Source organism: Oryctolagus cuniculus, assembly GCF_964237555.1.
Source record: "Oryctolagus cuniculus chromosome 17 unlocalized genomic scaffold, mOryCun1.1 SUPER_17_unloc_2, whole genome shotgun sequence".
Lineage (NCBI taxonomy): Eukaryota > Metazoa > Chordata > Mammalia > Lagomorpha > Leporidae > Oryctolagus > Oryctolagus cuniculus.
In genome coordinates this window covers 796,814-819,440 of record NW_027208203.1, presented here as the reverse complement: position 1 = coordinate 819,440, position 22,627 = coordinate 796,814, and the positions used below count along the sequence as shown (strand labels likewise).

Here is a 22,627-nt window from a genome sequence, read left to right as displayed (position 1 = left end):
CAGGTGAGGCCAGGCTGCCTGTCTTCCTGCTGCTGCTCCAGCCCTGGACCACATGGGAGGTCATGGACCACATGTGTTGGGGGGTTGTGGACCATGTGTGTGTTTGTATGGGGTTGTGGGCCATGTGTGTGTATGGATCATGGACCACGTGTGTGGGGTCTTGGACCAGGTGGGGGGGTGTGGAGTGCATGTGGGGATCGTGAACCATGTGTGTGTTGGGGGGTCGTGGACCACATGTGTCAGCACACTGCCATCCCATCGCTGCCTCTGAGGGTCACGGCCACAACCCCCCACGCAGTGTCACTCGGGGTTCATCTTCCTAGGAAGTGCCACAGCCCATTTGGCAAAAAACCAAATTGCATTCTGCCGTCTCGGGCTGACCTGGGCCCCTTCTTCCCTGGCCCAGGTGCCAGCTGGGCTGTGTGGGTGCCCAGGACCGGCTCCCCCCACAACGGGCCCTGTCCATCTCTTGGGGCCACCCTTGGCCCTGGCCCTCCTCAGGAACAGGGTGCTGAGAGGGGCCGGGTCTGTGGCATGGAGGGCAAAGCCACCGCCTGTGATCTGGGCTGCTCAGCATCTGATCCGGTTCCCTGCTGGTGGCAGCCGGCAGCCCCGGTGTGGGCCCTGCTGTTTCCATCATTGCTGAGGAGAGCATTTCTAGAACAATGTGAGAGACGGGCACAGCAGGAACGTGGGAACCCAGAGCTCCGTGTGGGTGGCAGGGACCCCGCTATTGAGATAAGTGTGCTTCGGCTGGCGTGTGAGGCGCCAGGTCATGTATGGGCCACCAAGAGTGACTGTTGGGTACCCAAGCCACCAGGGTGGGCTTGTGCTGTGCAGGGGTCTACAGGCACCCGCGTGCCCAGGCTGGGCTCCCTCTTGCTGGGTGGCTCTGGTCTCGGGGGTTCCCTCATGACTGACACTTCCTCATGCTGTCCCAGACCTCCCAGGAGACCCCAGGAAGAGTGAGGACCCTGAGGCTCAGCAGGAGCAGCTGTACAAGCAGTGCCGGGCCTACATGGCCGCCAAAGCGCAGCTGCAGCGGGCAGGCGAGGGGCTGAGGCAGCAGTGCCAGGGCCTGCGGTGAGCCAGTGCTGAGCTGGAGCTGGACATTTGCCACGTGATGTGCACGGTGCTGCCTGGTGCCTCCTCCAGCTGACCTGGGCCCTTCCCCACCCTGGGCCCAGGCTGGACCCTGTATGGGTGCCTGAGACCACCTCCCCCCAGCGGACCCTGTGGGGGTGCTTGGGACCACCTTCCCCCAGCGGACTCTGCCCATCTCATGGGGCCACTCTGTGCTCCCTTGCCTGGCGCTAGCACGGCGCACCACTCCCTGGCCAAGAGGGGGAGCCAGCTGTCCTGGCGGGGGCCCGCAGGCCTCATGTTGCCACTCCTGGGCAGGAGCCACGCACACTGGGTGGGGTGAGCTGTGCCTGCATCTCCCCCTCACTGCTCCAGGAGCAGCCCTGAGCCCCAGGCCTGAGGACACCCGGCAGTCCATGTGTGCGGAGGCCTCAGGCACTGCCTCACCCCTGCTGTTGGTCATCTCCTGGCTGGCTGCCCCACGCTCCCCAGGACCCCTGCTTGGCAGCCGTGGCCTAGAAGGAAGTGCGTGGCACCTGGGGTGCACCCCGGACTTGGGGGCCACCCCTGCTCCTCCTGGGCTGTGTCCTGTGGGGCACAGGTGGGGCCTGAAGGGGGCGCCCACTCGGGCAGCTGCCTGCAGCTGTCTGGCCAAGGCCCAAGGGTGTGGAGGACAGGACACAGTAGGTGGAGCCCCCTCCTCCAGATTCTGCAGGAAAGAGGTCACTGGCTCTCTCTGCAGCGCACTCCTATGGAGAGGTGGGCAGGGCCACGGGGCCCCCTCCCCTGCTGCATTCAGGCTCCTGGGGTGTGATGAGGCTCCGGTCCCCGGGCTGTGATGGCCCTGGGGTCCCATGGTCCTTGTGCTGTCCACGTGGTCCATGCAGAGGAAGCTGGGAGGGAGGCATAGAGCCAGGCGCCCCTATGCCCCACGCCTGCCTTGCCCACCCTGCCTTGGCCTGGCAGTGGCGTCCCAGGGCAGCAGGGTTAGCCCGACCCCAGCATCCCTCGAGGAACCCCGTCCCTCTCACAAGCCTGCTGGCCTCCAGCCTCCCCCACAGGATGGGTGGAGGTCCAGGGTAGCCTGGCGGCCCCCTCCCCTCCCTGCCACCTTTCCCTCAGGCCCCCCGGGGTGCTGTCTGGGCTCCAGCCCACACCCCTGCTCCCCTAGCTGAGGCTGTGGGTGGAAACCAACTGGTGGAGCCCTCATTAAGGAATTAGCAGGAGCAGTAATTACAGGCTCCTGTCCTGCTCAGCGCCTACAGCCCCAGCCTTCCTCCTGAGCCTGCTCCCTCCCCCGGCCGGGTGAGCCTTGGGGTTCCAGCAGTGGCTCCCCCAGGGTCGCCTCTAGGGCGGGCACTTGCACCCCATTCCCTTCTGAGACGAGGCCTTGGCGAGGTGAGGCCGCAGTGAGCTGGCCTGCTAGGCGCATCTGCATAGCATCCGCCAGGCTGGCTGGGACCTACTCCAGGAGGCCCGCGGGGGCAGGGGCCAGGGCCTTCTCCCAGGCAGAGTCCATGGTGGCCATGGCCGCCGCCATGGGGCTGGGGACGTAGTTGACGGGCGGGACAAGTGCTGCGTGGCTCGGGGAGCCGTGCCAGCTGGCAGGGAAGCCCCCCACTGCGATACCCAAGCCCTCGTGGGCGAAGGGTGAAGGGCGCGGGGGCAGGGCCCTTGTCCGGCACCGGCCCATCCAGGTCGCTGCCCAGGAGGGCGGCGGGGGCGCCGGTTGGGGCGGGGGGGCTGCTCCCTGCTCTCCAGGCTCCGGAAGCGCTGGCGGTGGTCTTGGGCTGGGCCACCTCTTCTGTCTGCACCAAGGCGTCACGGGTCTTCCGCGGCGGGGCCCTCCTCGGGCGAGGCGACCCAGAGCAACAAGGCCGAGGCGGGCAGGGTGCTGCGCAGGATGTGCGCGACGTCCTGGTCCCAGATGCGCCGCCACGTCCTGCCTGGCGCGACCACCCTGGGCAGTGGCAGCGCCTCGCCATCGCTCCAGCGGCGCTGGGGTCCTGCGCTGGGGGGGCTCCCGGTGCCGCGCCATCGGGCCTGCGGGCCACGCTGACGTGGGGCAGGGAGGAGCAGCGCTTGACCACCTCCGGCCGCACGGGGGCGCGCACGGCCAGGCGCGAAGGGCTCTCCCAGCTGCTGCGCCGGGGCGCGCGCGGGCCGGGGCCGGGACCGGACCCTGGCCGGGTCGGCTATTACCTGGGGGCCACCCTCAGCTCGTCGCAGCGCGAAGAGCAGAGGAAGACGGCGGGGAGCGCGGGCCGCCCGCGGCGGGGCGACGCGCCCTGGGAGGTGGAGGCGGAGTCGGACAGCAGCTCCGTGCGCCAGCGACGCAGCAGGCCGGGCGACTCCTTGATGAAGGTCAGTTGGCGCTGGAAGCCCGAGCGGTCCGAGGACTCGCTGCCGCTGGAGCGGGCGGAGGCCACACGCACCAGGCCTAGTCGGCCCCCACGCGCCCCGCCGCCCCCTCGCGGCCTCTGGGGCTCGGCTCTGGGACAGAACTGGCCAGCGGCGGCAGCCCGCGCCTGGCCGGCCTCTGCATGAACTGGCGACTTCTGGGTCTTGTGGTGCTTGGTCAGCAGGGCCCGCGCCGGCGTCTTGGGCACGCGGGGAGCTGCCGGGCCTGGCAGAGACCCTGAAGCTGGGGTGGCGGGGGGCGACTTCCTGGGCAGAGGCTGAGAGGCGGGCGAGGTCTGGGAGGAGCTTGAGAAGGGGTCTTGGCCAGAGGAGCAGGGTGGGGTGGCGCTCCTGGGAGGATGGCTCAGCGCCGCCAGCTCCGAGATCTTGCCCGGCCGGTGCAGGCTCCGAGAGCGCTGCTGCCCGGGCGCTGGCGCCTTGCCTGCGGCTGCTGGCTGCGCCAGGCTGGGGGTCTCGGCCGCCTTCCTCAGTGTGGCCCGGGGCCAGGGACAGCTTTGGGCTGGGGCCGGGTGGCCGGGCTGGCCACGTAGATCACGGTCCGCCCCTGGAGAACGGCCGGCACCCCCGCCGCTACCTACTGAGTGTGCGGCTTCTCGGGCCTCCAGGGGCGCGGGGGCTCGCGCACTCTCGGTTGAGGCCAGGCTCCGTTTCTCCGGCCGCCGGGCACTGCCCTCCCCGGCCCCGGCCCCGTGCTGGCGCCCGCTCCTGTGCTTGGATAGCTGCAGGGAGGGGCCCGTGGACAGAGCAGACCCCAGGGACAGGAGCGAGTGGGACTCGGAGGAGGCCTCGCGGGGGCCGCCGCGGCCGCCTGGTGCAGCCTCGTGACGATGGAGTTGGCGCCACTCGACGCTGTCCAGGTCGGAGGCCGGTCTGAGCCGGCCGCCTCCTCGCCGCAGTCCCGGGGCGCCTCTGCCGGCCGCTCGTCCTGCCCGACAGCCCGGGCTTTGCGGCGCGGGGGACCAGAGGCCGGGGGCCGGCGCCTGGGCATGACTGAGCCGATGCAGCGGTGCAGGAGCTCCTCCTCGAAGCGCGGGCTGGGGGAGCTGTCACGCCCGGCTCCCTGGCGGGAGGCCTGGGGGACCCTGGGCTCCGGGCCTCCCAGATGGCTGGCCGGCGGCTCACAGAGCTCGGGCTCGCTGAGGGAGCTGCCCGAGGAGCTCAGAGAATAGCAAGGTGGGGTCTCATCGGCGATCAGACGGGGCTGGGCCAGGGGGCGGCTGGGCCGGAGCGGCCGCCTTGGCTGGGGCCAGGGCCTCCTTCCCGCCCAGCTCAGGGCCCGCGGGATGGCGGACGGTCGCCGCCAGGCAGCCCGGCTGAGGAGGGCACCTCATCATAGTCGTAGAAGCAGTCTCGGCCTCCGCGGTGGGCGTCCTGAGGCACAGGGACTACCTCCCCCTTTCCCCCCCGACCCCGGGCCGAGTGGGCACTTGGGGGCCGGCCCGGCTCCTGCCTGTGCCCCAGGTCTGCTCTGGGCTCCTGCCAGCGCCCCCGGGCCTTGACCTGGCTGGTGGGGGCCGCGAGATAGCTATGGTGAATGAGACTGATCTTACAAATTCTTTCTCAGCTATGACATTGTTTGTGTATATAAAAGCTTTTGAAATTTGTGTGTTGATTTTATATTCTGTAACTTTGCAAATTTCTCTTATGAATTCCAATAATCTCTTAGTGGATTCTTTTGGTTCCCCTATGTATCAGATCATATAATCTACAAACAAGGATCATTTGATGTCTTCCTTTTCCAATTTTACACCTTTTCTTTCTTTTTGTCTAATGGCTCTTGCTGAAACTTCCAGAATTGTATTGAATAGCAGTGATGAAAGAGGGCATCCTTGTCTGGTTCTGAATCTCAGTGAAAATACTTCCAGCTTTTTACCCAAAAGTATCATGGTGACTGTTAGCTTGTCATATATTATCTTGATTGTGTTGAGAAATGCTCCCTCTATACACAGTTTGCTTAAAATTTTATCATGAAAGGATTTTGTGTTTCATCAAATGCTTTCTCTGCATCTATTGAGATAATCATACATATGGTCTTCAGTCTTCAATTCGCTAATATGATGTATCGCATTTATTGATTTGCACATATTAAACAATCCCTGCATATGATGGATAAATCACACTTGGTCTGGGTGAGTGATCTTTGTGATGTGGTGATGGATTCTATTGGATAGTAATTTGTTGAGGATGTATGCATGAACACTCATCAGAGATATTGGTCTACAGTTCATTTTCTTTGTGTCTTTTTCTGATTTTATAATTAAGATCATGCTAACTGCTTAACAGGAGTTTGGGAGGAATCCAGTTTTTTCAGTTGGTTTAAATAGTTAACATGAATTGGAATTAGTTTATTTATTTATATGAGAGGCCAAGTTACAGAGAGAGGGAGATACAGAGACAGTATTCCATCCACTGGTTCATTCCCCAAATCCAATCCAGCTGATGCTAATGCACCCAGGAAAGCATCAGAGGATGACACAAGTGTTTGAGACCCTTCACTTATATGGGAGACCAGGATGAAACCCTTAGCTCCTGGCTTCTGGCTGGCCCAGTCTCGTCCCAGATACTGCAGCCATTTGGGGGTGAACCAGAGAATGTAAGATCTCTCTCTATCTCTCTCTCTCTCTCTCTCTCTCTCTCTAGCTCCATCTCTAAAATAAATAGGGGGAAGTGCTTGATACAGCGGGCTCTGCCACCATCTGCAGTGCCCGCATCCCACATGGGTGCCTGTTTAAGTCCCATCCAGCTCCCTGGCGATGTACCTGGGAAAGTAGGGGAGAATGGTCTGAGTCCCTTGGGCCCCTAACTCCATGTGGGAGACCTGAAAGAAACTCCTGGTTCCTGGCTTCAGCCTGGCCCACACTCAGCTGTTATAGCCATTTGGGGAGTGAACTAGTGCAGAGAAGACCTTTGTGTTTCTCCCTCCCTCCCTCCCCCCTTCCCTCCCTCCCCACCCCCCATAACTCTGACTTACAAATAAATATTTTTGAAAGGTCACAAATGATTTTCACAATTTTTGATGTTGCTTTTCCTTTGTTTGTTACCAATATATTTTATTTGAAAAGCAGAGTGAGAGAGAGATTGACAGATCTTCCAATTTCCGGTTTATTGCCCCAAATGACCACAATGGCTTTGGTTGGCCCAGGCTGAATCCAGGAGCCTGGAACCCAATCTGAGTCTCCCATTGGGGTGGCAGGAGCCCAAGTACTTAGGCCATCCTCTGCTGCTGGAAGCATTAGAATTAACATTAGCAGGGAGCTGGATTAGGAGTGAGGCTTTAGGCACCCAAACCAGCTCCAAAGAGGATGCCAGCATCACAGGTGGTAGCTTAACCAGCAGTGCCACAATGCCTGTGCTTGATGTTGCGTATTCTTAACTGGAATCACTTTGTATCATTTTCTGTATGGACCTCCATAATTTTTCTATGTTTCTGTTTTATTGAATAGAAAAATATATTGTATTAATTCAGAAATTATTAAAGTCTTAAAAACCAGTTTTTATATTGTCCATTATAATCATTATTAGAATCCTTAAAATGAACTTCAGAGACAAATTTAACCTTTACAAACAATATTTTGCAGTTATTTACATTTGAAGCATCCTGTTAGTAAAACTTCCCATTATCCTGTGATTAACAGTTTTCTCAGAATACAAATTCACTATCCTATCATGTTTAGAGCTTTTGTGTTATAAGCCACTTTCCCTAATTGTTTATATTATTAAGGAGTATTCATGCATCCTACTGTTTTTGCCATTTATTTTAAAATGAGAAGTATGGAGAACAGTTACTGAAAAGGTTGTGAATGGGAGAGAGGTGGCTTGTGCTTGGAGATTTAAGCCACGGAAATGGCCTCATGAATAACTGACAGCCTTACTGTATTAATTGACTTAAAAATGTGTTCCAAAATCTGTATATATGAAATACATGAAGCTTGCATACCTTAAATATAATTAAAAAAAAAAAAGATTTTGGGTCTGGCGTGTGGCTCCCTTGGTTAATCCTCTGCCTGAAGCACCAGCATCCCATATGGGTGCTGGGTTCTAGTCCCGGTTGTTTCTCTTCCAGTCCAGCTCTCTGTTGTGGCCCTGGAGGGTAGTGGAGGATGGCCCAAGTGCTTGGGCCCTGCACCCGCATGGGAGACCAGGAGGAGGCACCTGGCTCCTGGCTTCGAATAGGTGTAGCTCTGGCCGTAGTGGCCATTTGGGGGGTGAACTAGTGGAAGGAAGACCTTTTCTCTCGCTCACTGTCTTTTTCAAATAAATAAATAAATAAAATTAAACAAACAAAACCCACAGATTTTTCCAGAAGAATTAAAATTATATAGCCTAGGTTCTTGCTTCAGCAATAGGGATCTTTTAAATTGAAAGTAGTTTAATAAAAATTACACGTAAATTACCAGAATGTGGCCTTGTACATAAATACCATTATTACTAGGGTGGCTTTCAGGGCACTGACATTTTAAGAAATATGACACCCATTTCTCTAATAATATGCTATGAATGTTTGGATCTGGATAATCTGAAAGATAGATATTTTTCTATTGTAGAATTTCATAGGTAGAAGATCATTGAATGATCCAGATGTAAAATTAAAATAATCTGGAGCTGGTGTTGTGTTCTACTGGCTTAAGCCACTGCAGCAATGCAGGCATTGCATATCTAAGTGCCCGATTGAATCCTAGATTCTCTGCTTCCATTACAACTCCCTAGCAATGTGTCTGGGATGGTAGCAGATGGTCCATGTGGTTGGGCTTCTGCCAGCCATGTGGGAATCCTGGGTGGAGTTGCACATTCCTGGTTTTGACCTGGAGCAGTGCTGGCCATTGTGGCCATTTGGGTGGTCAACTAGCAGATGGGAGATACATCTTTCTGTCTTCTCTGTCTCCTCTCTCTCTTTCAATAAATAAAAAAATTAATTCTGATCCTTAAGAACTTTGTGTCCTTGATACCATGTTAAAGACATGGCTTTTAGCTTACAGAAAAAATTAATAAAATTTGTAAATGCCTTTGTCAAGTGGAAGTTTTAAGAAGATTCTCATTAGGCACATCTGTGTAAGAGGAGTTTTATGGTTTCACATTTTTCTCTGTAGTTTCAGGACTAGAACCCGGGGTGCCAGTGCCACAGGTGGAGGATTAGCCTATTGAGCCATGGCGCCAGCCATCAGCATGTGTTCTGGTCCATTGCTTCAGCTTGCTTCTGTGTTGTCACTGTTACTGAATTATCTTCTATTGTACAACCTTTGTATCCTCTCAAATTTGTTTTAAGTATTTATTTACTTATTGGTAATTTTCTCTGTTAATAATATGTCTTTTTGTTTTATTCTGATCAACCTAACTAGGTAGGATAGATATTAATTATCTTTATTAGTTTCCACACAGGGTTTGTTACATTGATTTTTTCCTACTTTTTTCAAATTCTATTGACTTTTTCACATCTCACAATGAAACTGGCTATGCACTGGCTCATGTGCGGACATGGGACAGACAGGCATGTTTGCGTGGGTTGCGTGGCTGAGCGGCACTGGTGCAGATTCTTCATGGCGATGCCATGCTCGCTGACTGTGTGCTGCATGGTGCTGTGCTGTGGGGCATCCTTGCCTGTCTGAGGTGAATTCTCAGCAGCCAGGGGATGACCCTGGGGCAGAGGCCTCAAAGCCAGCACTCTACAGGTCGTAAGGAGTAGCTGTGTGGGCATCTCAAGCGGTTCATTCTCCTGCCATAGGACAAGTGATGCAGAGGCTCAAGGGCACCCCCAATTTCCTGTCTCCGTTTTATACTCTGCAGCGCACAAGCCCGTGAGACACGACCACTAGGGGGCGACTTCACCCACAGGCGCGGGAGCCACCCAGGGCCAGGCTGCACTCCCCGCGGGGCTGATCTTGTTCTCTGTGCTGGGGGTGCTACTTGCAGAACCACATCCTTGAATTTATCATTGAGACTGCAGTTTATTTGGACTGTCTGTGGAGCTATCACAGCCCTGGTAGTTTATAAACCACAGAAATGGGCTCACAGCGGATGCGGAAGTGGGTTCTCAGATGATGGGCCTGGCAAGTTGGGGTGCATCAGGGGTCTGGTGTCTGGCGTCTGGACATTCCCAGAATCTTTAAGTGGATAAATGAAAATATGCACACTGGATCTGTTTGTGAGGTTGCTGAACACACCTGGCCACCTCACAGCCTCACCCCATGATAACCCAGTCCCTCTTGACCACCCGTCAGCATTTAGTGCTCTGATCAGACCACAGCAGACATTTATCTTCGTGTTCTACCTGTTGTTTGGGGTTTAATTTGCTCTTTTTCTAGTTTCCTTAGGTGGAAATCAAGGTAATTGATTTGAAACAATTCTTATATGAGGGGGCTTCAAAAATTTCAAAGAAAATTCAGTTCTCTCTTCAATGTGTTTTTTTAAAGATTTATTTACTTATGTGAAAGAGTTACACGGAGAGAGAAGGAGAGGCAGAGAGGGAGAGAGAGAGAGGTCTTCTAACCGCTGGTTCACTCCCTAATTGGCTGCAACAGCCGGAGCTGTGCTGATCAGAATCGAGAAGCCAGGAGCTTCTTCGGAGTCTCCCACATGGGTGCGGGGCCCAAGCACCTGGGCACAGCAGAGAGCTGGATGGGAAGTGGAGCAGCAGGGACTTGAACTGACACCCATATGGGATGCTGGCACTGCAGGCTGCGGCTTTACCCGCTATGCCACAGCGCCAGCCCAAAGGTGTGTTTTTGTAACGAACTTCTGAAAATACCTTACAGACATTTACTGCTATTTTTTTCTTTAGTGTCTCTAAAGATACATTGCACAGATGCTCTAATGTTGTATTTTCATTCAGCATTTATACCTTCTAATGTCTTCATTAAGTCTTGGACTCAGTTTTACAGAAATGTGTCCTACTGAGTTGCTATGAACTTCAGTGTTTTCCTGATACTTCAGTGTGACAGTTCTTTTGGATTTGGTTTGTGGTCATAGAATATAATTTGTATACTATCATTTTGATATTATCCTGTAATTAATATTTGTTTTATGGCCTACATCTATTTTGGTAAATCTTCTACGGATACTTGAGAGTGGTGGTTTCACCTGTATGTTGTTGGATATTTTCTTCCGACTCATTCTGTTATTTGCTGAATAAAATGTACTGGGATAACAGATGATACTTGCAATTTTTTTCATTTTAAATACTCTATCTTATTTTACAAGATGCATTTTGAAACTCTATTGGATGTAAAAATTTTAGGACTATTGCATTGTCTTGATTAATTGAACTTCTTGTAAATATGAAATGACATTTTTATTCCTCATGGTAGTTTTGGTCATTAAATACACCTTGCAAAAGCTCATATTCCTCAGTTTTGATTTGTCAAATGTTAGTGTGGCAAATATTTTCCATTTTAAGTGAATTTGTATTTTTACATTTAATGTATATATCTGATAGAGACTATATAATTCATCTTAATTTCTCTGTACTGTCTAATCATTTGACTTTTAATTGAGATTTTAGACCACTTCCTTTTAAAATGATTGTTTATGTAATTCAACTTATCTGTCATAATATTGCTTTCTTTTAATTCCATATTTTGTTACATCATTCTGCTTTATTTTAGATTGCTATTTTATTTATTTTTATTTATGTGAAAGACAGTTACAGGGTCAGGTAGATACAGAGAGAGGGCTTCCACATGCTGGTTCACTCCCCAAATGCTCACAACAGCCAGAACTCAGCTGATCCGAGACCAGGAGCCAGGAACTTCTTCTCAGTCTTCCACACAGGTGCAGGAGCCCAAGCACTTGGGCCATCTTCTACTGATTTCCCAGGCCATCAGCAGGGAGCTGGATCAGAAGTAGAGCAGCTGGGACTTGAACTGATGACCAAATGGGATGCCAGTGCTGCAGGTTAGGGTTGCACCCCTAACTAGATAGGAGCCCCTGAGCCACACTGCCAACCCCAATTACTATTTTATGGTTTAGTTATATTTCTATTTTAGGAGGAATTATTAATTAAAATCTTTTGTTTTGATACCTTAGTAGCTGCTTTACCGATATTAACATAGATTTCAACTTATAGTATTCTACCTAGAAGTAACATCATAGCACATTATATATAATAAAAACACAATATTTTCTCCTTGTCGTGTTACACCCTTCCTGCTAGTGTAAGATTATAATTCATTAAATTTAGAAAAAAATTGCTATTTTCCTTCAGATATTTGTCCTCTCCATTTTGGGGGCTTATATTAATCACTTGAAGTTTTATCATAGATCAGCACTCTCTCCAAGATGAACATATTTTTTATGATGTGTAATTTATGTTAATTTCCATCTAGTATAGTGACAATCACTGGCACTGTGATTTATATATTTGCAACTGTAGGTTATTAAAATGTATATATTTACAACTGTAGGTTATTAAAAAAATTTCATGCTTCCAATTACCTGTTTCCAGACTGATTTTTGATGCAGTTCAGTTCCTTATAAACAGGTTCATCTTTTCCAGTCTTGTCTTACTTGTTATGTGGATCATAACCATGCTTAGCCCATGAGTAATCTCCTACTCCTAAGGCAAAAACTTTTATTATTGTTCTTTTCACTGTCCCATGACTAAGGAGTTTTCATTCTGGCTCATAGCAATGGATGATTAAGTGCAGCACTCCATGGGCACCAGGCACAATTTCCTGTAACATCCCATCCACAGTATTTGGGTGTTTTCTGATGGGCGTGCACTGTAAATGACTTGGCTTAGAATTCAAAGATGGCCCTCCGCAGTTCCTGGTTCTTCCTCATTCCTGCCTTTTCCTCCCCCGTATTCTGCCCTGTGATATGGGATTGCCTTTGTCTTCCCAGATGCCTGGCTTCATCACATCTGCTCAGGGAGTCAGGGAGACACTGCTTCAGCTCCTTCCCCTGTGCTCTAGAATCTCTCTCTAGAAGGAGCTGTGGAGTGTGTGAGGCCTACTTCATTTCTTTTCTGGCTTTCAGGTATTGTCTTCGTTTCTTGAGGCCCATTATTATGGACAATGTGTATAATGCAGTTTTTTTTTTTATTATTTCATGTAGGAAGATAAACAGCCCTTACTTAATCTTGACAACAAGCAAACTGCATTTGAGCTTCAGCACTGTTACAGATTGGCTAGGATACTCTTCTCCCTTTTCTTAACTGCTTTGTGCCTATCCTTTATTTTTCAGTCTACTTATCCTACCTTTAGGAAAATCTTCTGGGTCTGGTGTAGACTGAATTCTCTAATTCAATTCCTTTTTTTTTTTTTTTGACAGGCAGAGTGGACAGTGAGAGAGAGACAGAAAGGTCTTCCTTTACAATTGGTTCACCCTCCAATGGCCGCCACGGCCCGCGCACTGTGGCTGGCGCACTGTGGCTGGCGCACTGCAGTGATCCAATGGCAGGAGCTAGGTACTTATCCTGGTCTCCCATGGGGTGCAGGGCCCAAGTACTTGGGCCATCCTCCACTGCACTCCCGGGCCACAGCAGAGAGCTGGCCTAGAAGAGGGGCAACCGGGACAGAATCCAGTGCCCTGACTAGGACTAGAACCTGGCGTGCCGGCGCCACAAGGTGGAGGATTAGCCTAGTGAGCCGTGGCGCTGGCCTCTGATTCAATTCTAATTAATTCTCTAATTCTTTTTTTTTTTTTTTGACAGACAGAGTTAGATAGTGAGAGAGAGAGACAGAGAGAAAGGTCTTCCTTTCCGTTGGTTCACCCCTCAAATGGTAGCTATGGCCGGTGCGCTATGCTGATCTGAAGCCAGAAGCCAGGTGCTTCCTCCTGGTCTCCCATGCGGGTGCAGGGCCCAAACACTTGGGCCACCCTCCACTGCCCTCCCAGGCCACAGCAGAGAGCTGGACTGGAAGAGGAGCAACTGAGACAGAATCCGGCGCCCCAACCGGGACTAGAACCTGGTGTCCCGGCACTATAGGCGGAAGATTAGCCAAGTGAGCTGTGGCGCTGGCCTAATTCTCTAATTCTAATTCTAATTCTAATTCTAATTCTAATTCTAATTCTAATTCTAATTCTTTCTCTCATTAAACTCTGTTATCTTGATAAACTACCTAAATTTAGAATTGTAATTTTACTTTCATTTCTTCTCCACTAGACTCTAACCTGAATAAGAACAGTAATTTTGTCTATCCTCAGAGCCTACAATATCTTACATAGCATGGATTCTCAATATATATTTGTATTCTTAATAAATAGTGTATAGTTAATGGGAAAGTTACCAAATATTTATATAAAAGTATTCATTTATTTTTCTCTTATCTTCATACTGAACAAATATCACCTGGAAATGGAGAATGCGTAAAGCAGCATGAGATAATTCTGGAAAAGTGTATGTGAATATTTCAATAAAACTTAGAGAATTTTCATTGATATGTCGTCACAATGAAACCTACAAGCAGGATGATTTGAGGTTCTCTGATAGATAGGCTAAGTGAAGGATAAAATTGATATTCTCTAGTAAAAGAATATCTAAACAAAATAATAGTATGCACGTAACCATATAAGTTATACACTGATTACCAGAAGTAGCACAAAACAATATGTTAAAGAGCAAAAATATGGTGACCAGCACCACTGCTCGCTTGGCTAACCCTCTGCCTGTGGCACGGCACCACAGGTTCTAGTCTCAGTTGGGGCACTGGATTCTGTCCTGGTTGCCCCTCTTCCAGGCCAGCTATCTGCTGTGGCCCGGGAGTGCAGTGGAGGATGGCCCAAGTGCTTGGGCCCTGCACCCGCATGGGAGACCAGGAGGAAGCACCTGGCTTCTGTCTTGGATCGGTGCATTTCATGGCCATAGCGGCCATTTGGTGGGTGAACCAATGGAAAAGGAAGACCTTTCTCTTTGTCTCTCTCTCTCACTGTCCACTCTGCCTGTCAAAAAAATAAAAATAAAAATAAAAAAAGAGCAACAATATGGTGGCAGATATGAGGTAATTTGGTGAACTTAAAGGTCTAACAGTCACTTTAAATTTGAGAAAATAATAAATATAGGAAAATCAAGGAAAATTTATGTCATTTACTATTAAAATCACTAATAAAATACATGAGCATCTAAATCTATACTTTATAAAATATCAGTAACCATAGAGTTATTTACAGTCCTCTAGACCACCAGAAAAGTCAAAATCTATATCAACTCAAAAGATAGATTTAGCATAGGGCTGGTGCTGTGGTACAGTGGGTTAACACCCTGGCCTGAAGCACTGGCCCCCCCATATGGGCACCAGTTCAAGACCCAGCCTGCAGCACTGGCATCCAATATGGGCACCGGTTCAAGTTCCAGCTGCTCCATTTCCAATCCAGCTCTCTGCTATGACCTGGGAAAACAGTAGAAGATGCCCCAAGTCCTTGGGCCCCTGCACCCACATGAGAGACTGGGAAGAAGCTCCTGGTTCCTGGTTTCGGATTGGTGCAGCTCTAGCTGTTGCAGCCATCTAGGGAATGAACCAGCAATGGAAGACCTCTCTCTCTCTCTCCCCTTCTCTCTTTCTCTTTCTGCCTCTCAACTCTCTGTGTAACTCTGACTTTCAAATAAATAAATAAATCTTTAAAAAAAAGATAGATTTACTATATTGGTAAAAGGCAGTTCTCATGGAGGGTACATATGGAAACAACCAAGAAACCTTAGCAAAATTTTTGGTTTGTTCATCCCACAATGAAAGATGGACTAAGTTTGTAAGTACTAGGATTGCATTAAAATGAATAATTAAAAACTTAATGAAGATAATTCAAGGAAGGACAATCATTTATCTGAAACATCATGAATGATTATATATCCAAGTGGTAGTGAATTCAGAGATGAACAAATACACAAAAGATATGCAGTGCTCAAAAATGATATTGCATTTCCATAAAAGACTTTATTATTGATAGGGACAATAATAATATGAAAAGCAGATATAAAAACCAGAACTTGGTAAAAATATTATTTTACAATTACAAAAAAGAAAAGGGCATATGTATTTTTTAAGATTTATTTTATTTATTTGAAAGAGTTAACAGAGAGAGGTAGATCCAGAGAGAGTGAAGTCTTCCATCTACTGGTTCACTTCCCAAATGACCGCCACAGCCAGAGCTGTGCTAATCTGAAGCCAGGCACTTCATCCGGGTCTCCCACATGAGTGCAAGGGCCCAAAGACATAGGCCATCTTCTACTACTTTCCCAGGCCATAGCAGAGAGCTGCATCGGAAGTGGAGCAGCTGGAACTTGAACCAGCACCCATATGGGACGCCAGTGCTGCAGGCCGGTGCTTTAACCCATTGTCCCATAATGCTGGCCCCCATATGTATTTAAAATAAATATCATGGCAAAAAGTAGGAAATTTTTCAAGGAAAAGTATTTATATCTAGAGATACTCTTTATTTTTCAAGATTTAGTTATTTATTTTGAAGGAGTTACAGAGGGAGAAGGAGAGAGAGAGAATTTATATCTGCTATTCACCCCCTAGCTGGACACAATGGCCAGCACTGGCCCCAACCAAAGCAAGGAGTTTCTTCCAAGTCTCTCACATGGGTGGCAGGGCCCAGAGAGCTGGGACATCATCTGCTGCTTTCCCAGGCCAATTGCAGGAAGCTGTATCAGTAGTGGAGCACTTGGGTGATGAACTGGTGCCCATGTGGGATGCCAGTGCTGCAGTTTGCAGCTTTACTTGCTATGCCAAAACACTAGCTCCTAGAGATACTCTTTAAAATGTGATAATGGAAGGCACTGTTATGTAGAACTGAGGAATAGACAAAACATATATAGCCAGTAATGAGAACATTGTTCCATTAGGCTATGCTGGTTCTGAGAAATGTGTGTAATTCAGTGGCTAGGAGGGAGTGTCAGTGGTCTCACAATTAAAATTGAGCAAGATGTCCTGAGGTGCACAGTGGGAGGAGTGGCTGACAGAATATAGATGATGTACACATCTGTTGGAAATAAATTCAAAGATAAACCTAAAAATACAAAAGGGCTGCATTTGTTAATATATGTTGTTTATTGTAAGTAAAAACTGAATTTATAGGTGGAAGAATTGAGAAACTGCCAACCAGTTATGAGGACCACTTGGTGAAAAACCTCACTACATTTGCATCAAAATTCAAGGGAAAACAGAAATGAATGAAACATAAAGTGAAATTTTGCAGAATATCCAATAAATCTTGAAGGAAGCATACTTGTAAGCAGCACTACACTACTGAGTTCATAACAATATGATAATTTGTGGGTTACCAGAACTAAAGAAAGATTTAAAAATATACCACCTGGAATGTGAAAATGAATATACTGGACAAGATTTTAAAAACTGGGTACTTAAAATTGTTAACAAAATAGAAATTGTCATTTTGTTGATGATATCATATTGTTGTAATTGGCTATCCCTAGGATACCGATGATTCACACAAGTGATAACAGTAAATTAAAACAAAATAAAACAAAATGAAGGCATCTGCCCTCCGCGGAGAGGAGGAGGAGGAGGAGGGTGTGGAGGCTCCGGTGGGTGGGTTTGCACCCCAGCAGGATGGGTGGGGGGGGGAGTAGGTGAGTTTCCAGCCCAGGCACCAGGGAGAAAGCCAAAAAAAAAAAAAAAAAAAAAAAAAAACAAACCTGTGGGATTTATTTAATGTGATCTTGGCAAAGGCCTTCTGCCTCTTCTTAGCCAGGACCCTCCCCTCTTCGGCCAGCCCTTCCTCCCTGCAGGGCCCGAGCTGCACCGCTGGCGCCCCGGTGACTGTGTCCTGGAGATTGAGCTGTGCGGAGCGGAATCCGACTGCAGCTCTGGCTACCGCACACTGTGGCAGTGCCTGGCGGGCCGCGACCGCAACCCCGGGCTGGCCCACAAGGAGTGCCAGGCGGCCCCGGAGGCGCTGCAGGAGAGCCCACTGTGCGACGGCCCCTGCAAGTGGGGCATGAAGGAGCTGCAGTGCCTGCAGATCTACTGGAGCCTCCACCCGGGGATGACCAAGGGGGAAGAGTTTTACGAGGCCTCTCCCTGCCAGCCGGTCACCTCCCACCTCTCCGACGTCTTCAGGCTTGCCTCCTCTTCTCAGAGACAGGGGCAGACCCGGCGGTCAGCACCAAGAGCAACCAGGCCAGCAACATGAATGGAAACAGCAAGAAGCTGCACTCTTCCTACATCTCCATCCTCAACCCGGGAGCTCGCACAAGGAGCTCTGCAGCTGTTGCCAGTGCCACAAGGCCCTGTGCCTGTTCTTCAACCACGTGCCCAGCAAGTACACCTACCACATGCTCCTCTGCTCCTGCTGAGACCAGGCGTGTGTGAGTGCTGCTGCCAGACCATCCTGCCCAGCTGCTCCAACGAGGACAAGGAGCACCTACCTGCCTGGACCTGTGTGCCTTGAGCTGCACTGACCACCTGTGCCAGTCCAGGCTGGCCAACTTCCACGCCAACTGTCGAGCCTCCTACCGGGCACTCACCTGCTGCCCAGGGGACAGTTACCAAATGTATCTGGGCTCCTACGCGGGCATGGTTGGCTAAGACATGACACCCTACTAGGTGGACTCCAGCCCCACTGGTGTGGTGCAGCTACCGCAGCGGGGAAACACGGAGGAGGACTGTGAGAGGTTCCTGAGGGACTTCACTGAGAACCTGCACCTCTGGAACGCCATCCAGGCCTTCAGCAATGGCACAGATGTGAGCGTGTCCCCAAAGGGCCCCTCTTTCCTGGCCATGTAGGCCCTCGGGTGGAGAAGATGCCTTCTCTGCTGGATGACCTGGGTGACAGCACTGGCCTGGGCACAAGTGCCATGACCACCTGCCCTTCTGTCCAGGAGCAGGGGTGAAGGCCAACAGCTCCACAGTTGAGCCTGTGCTTCACGGAGCTGATGACAGACATCATCCCAGGAAGCAGCAAGGTGATCAAACCCAACTCAGGCCTCAGCTGAGCCAGGCCGTCAGCTGCCTTGATCACGCTCCCCCTCCTCATGCTCACCTGGGCCTTGTAGACCCCACCCCGGGGAACTGTGTCCACAAGGCTTCTGGAAGTACCACCAAGAACTCCCGCCTGACACAGCAGACACACACAGACACACACGAGACAACCACACACACCTTGCAAACAAAACAAAACAAAACAAGACAAAAGCGAGTCTTGTCTCTGAGCCTGTCTCCTCCCAGGTTTCTTCTCTGGAGAAGTTTTTCTAAGCCAGACAGACAAGCAGGGGGGCAGCCTCCATCCTCAGCTGGAGTTTTCTTCTCTGGACCCCTTTGAAGTAAGAGACCAAGACCCCTGCTGCCAGGGGGACTGTGACTGTGCCTGCTGCAGGCTGAGGCAGGGCAGCCCATGCTGGACACCTGCCAGGGGCAGCGGACACTGGGAACCTGTGGGTCCCGTCTGCCCCTCCTCTTAGCTGCAGGAGTGTTGACTGCTTCTGTGCCCTCAGCAGGCTGGTGGGCCAGAGTCTGGCATGGGTGGGGGACCCCTGCAGAAGGGGTGATGTACCCTGAGCTGGCATGGATGGCAGAGAGCCCAGCCCAGCCCAGCCCACCTGGGGCACCAGCTCCAGGGTGGAGGTGGGGGCTTCTGCCTCCTTGGTGGCAAGAGTTTTAGGGTCAGAGAGAAATGAAGCTTTGTTGGTGCTGGGTGGGTGGGTGTGTGGTCTCGCTGGAGAGGGGCAGCAGGATCCGGCGGTGGGCGCACGTCTCCAGCAGTTGTCTGCATGCCCCTCTCATGCCCATGCCCCCCTCCATCTCTGAGACCTAAGTCAGCTGTACATACGGTCTTTCCAAATGTGTGTATATGCACATCACATCCGTGTGTCCTGTGGTTCCCTGTTCTTTCCTTTTTTTAAGAAATGGACCTATCGAAATAATACCCCTTCCACTCCTCCCTCCCAAGATGAATGAAAAGGTGTTATTCTAAAGTTTACTTTTTAATAACGTTGTCTACAATGGGAACAGACAGCCCCTGGCCACTCCACTCCCTCTGTGTGCCTGGCTGCTGTCAGCCCAGCTGGGGCTGGGGCTGGGGCCCCTGGTCTGCATTCGTGGTTAATTAAGCAAAAGGTGCCAATAAAAAAAAGAATACAGCTGTTACAATTAAATGCTAATTACTGTAAGTAGTACAGGAGCAATGGTAGAGTAAGAGCCAATAAAAGCAATTCGTTACACAAGGTTCCGTTACAATTAAATAATAATTAGATAATTACAAAAAGCTAAAGTTAAATCAAGTAAACATCAGGGCAGTTACCAGGATAATATCTGCGGTATTCTCTTGTGTTGACTGATGCTACCAAATATCTCAGTACTAGTGATAAATTTGGAGTTCCCTAAAACCACAAAATAGTTTAAAAATGTGTGATTCTCATAGCATGAACAAATAGTTTGGTGATAAACCATTCAGAAATACTGTGTACATGAAAGATTCCAAGACAACTTAGACATTTTTCAGAGGGCTAATAATCTTACAATGAGAAAGCCAATGCAGCTGTCTATGGGCTCTTGATGCTAGATCAAGATACACTAAGAAAATGACATTATAGAAATTATATGTAGGTAATATCTTTGAATTCAAAGACAAAAATGGATGGGTGTAATTTTTATAATAAAATGATGTTGTGATAACCATGAGTGATTAAAGTATTTTGGCAGAAACAATGAATGCCTAGAAATATGATCAAAATCATATAAAAAATTGCAGGAACTAAAATCCAGAACAGGTCTTGACCTTTCCAGAGTGATCTTAAAGGAACAACATGAGCACTATTAAATTTCAACATCAATAGGAAAGTAATCCCATAAAAAATCCAAAAAGGGTGAAAAGCATCCTTGAAACAAAGAGTACTCTGGCCTAGATGTCTCTGAGAAGTTTTGAAGATAGAAATTGCTTGTTCCAGAATTTGGAGTGAATTGACAGCACAATGAAAAAGCTAACAAACATGGTCACATGCTCAGGGTGCTAGCACTGGTATGCACTATGATTTGATGATATAATTGGGAAATATTCAGAAACTCAAATACAGGGCCAGCGCCACAGCTCACTAAACTAATCCTCCACCTGCAGCGCCAGCACCCCGTGTTCTAGTCCTGGTTGGGGCACTGGATTCTGCCCTGGTTGTTCCTCTTCCAGTCCAACTCTCTTCTGTGGCCCGGGAGTGCAGTGGAGGATGGCCCAGGTCCTTGGGCCCTGCACCCGCATGGGAGACCAGGAGGAAGCACCTGGCTCCTGGCTTCGGATCGGCGCAGTGGACTGGCCTTAGCGGCTACTTGGGGGTTGAACCAAAGGAAAAAGGAAGACCTTTCTTTCTGTCTCTCCCTCTCTCTCTCTCACTGTCTAACTCTGCCTGTAAAAAAATAAATAAATAAAAAATAAACTCAAATACAAAGTAAAGCTTAAAAACCTTTTGCTTATTAGATATAAATTACATTGTGGTTACTGAGGGTAGAAATGCTATTTTGTAGGAGTAATAATAAAGTGATAAACACATAAAAGAGAATTTGTTAAAAAATAGTTCATTCAATTACCTTTAAAGTGGAAAATAAGGGGGAAAAGTGAATGGAAATAAAGCAAAGGTCTTGGAAATTACCCGGAGCTTCATAGAAAACAATATTCATATTTACAGCTACACTTTGAGCATTCAACATGGCAGTTTAATTTATAATTCTCTAGAATTTCAGCCAAACTAAAATAATATAACCTCTGGGAACTAAGAAATATTGAATGGGTCAAGATGACTCTACGAATCTGGGGACATGAAATAATTGCAAAGACACATTAGATTATTTCCATCAAGTCCATGTCACAAAGAGAAAGCCCCCCAATAAGTCCTGGGATGGGATTAATAATAGCAGTTTTGATTCACAATCAGATACTAATGATAAAAATGGATCACACAAGTGCATTAAAAACAATGATAAATAAAATAATGCATATTTAATAATATATAGGTTAAATAATAGTATGATCAGCAGATATGAAGATCCTTGTGGATTAAGAGTCTCATAAATTATTTTACTCCCAGAAAATTATTAAAATCATAGATTTTTGAAAATTTAAGTTTTCATGAAATTGAGTAAGCCACAATAAAACTTTACCATGGTTATCTATAATTCTATGTACTAGGATTGACTTATACTACACATCATTGATGTATACATATTATAGAAATAAAAGTGATCTTTCTACTGTTTACTTGTTAAACCTTATGATAGTGGTGCATTATACTTGTAATTATACAGTATATTGAAAGTATTTTATTGCAAAAGTTAAAGAAAAAAGGAAAAGAAAGAAAGAAAGTTAAGGGAGGGAGGGTGAAGTATGGTGGTCTTCTTAGAACCGTATCCATGAAATACACTAAATCTATTTTTTAAGGATTTATTTATTTATTTGAAAGTCAGAGTTACACAGAGAGAGGAAAGGCAGAGAGAGAGAGATAGAGATAGAGAGAGAGGTCTCCCATCTGACGGTTCACTCCCCAGTTAGTCACAACTGCCAGAGCTGTGCCGATCTGAAGCCAGGAGCCAGGAGCTTCCTCTGGGTCTCCCATCTGGATGCAGGGGCCCAAGGACTTGGGCCATCTTCTACTGCTTTCCCAGGCCATAGCAGAGAGCCAGATGAAAGTGGAGCATCTGGGTCTCGAACCAGCACCCACATGGGATGCCAGCACTTCAGGCCAGGAAGTTAACCCACTGCGCCACAGCATCAGTCCCTGAAATCTATTTTCTTATATTAATAAAACATAAAAATTAAAAAGGAATATGCATGTGAGTATATAACCTATATTCTGATGATGGGAAATAGCAATAAGCAACAATGTAGGAGCAATAATAGCAAGACAAACACAAGAGAATTGGGTGAAGCAATATGTATTAGATATACACAAAACTTGAGAAATAACAGAAAAAAGTCAACAATAAGTAAAGAAAATACCATGTCAGTTACCAGAAAAGAGTCAAAAGTTTATCACCACGAAAGGGAGAATGATAATGTGTGCACATATATATATGTGTATACACACACACACACACACACACACGTGTGGAGAATCATTACCCTTGACTAAGGTGGCTCTGAGGCACTGTGAATCTGAAGGTTTCCAGGACAGCTTATAAAATGTTGGAGCTGATGATGACCTCACAATAAAAATTTAGGTCATCATGACTACAGGTTCACAGGGCTG

At 48.7% G+C, this 22,627-nt stretch overlaps 2 pseudogenes; one reads left to right on the top strand and one right to left on the bottom strand.

The window, feature by feature from the left end:
• Nucleotides 1-2,545: 2,545 nt before the first annotated feature.
• LOC138847875 (adenomatous polyposis coli protein 2-like) lies at nucleotides 2,546-5,390 on the bottom strand (annotated as a pseudogene).
• An 11,700-nt stretch (nucleotides 5,391-17,090) lies between these two features.
• On the top strand, nucleotides 17,091-21,715 carry LOC100341481 (GDNF family receptor alpha-2 pseudogene; annotated as a pseudogene).
• Nucleotides 21,716-22,627: the final 912 nt, after the last annotated feature.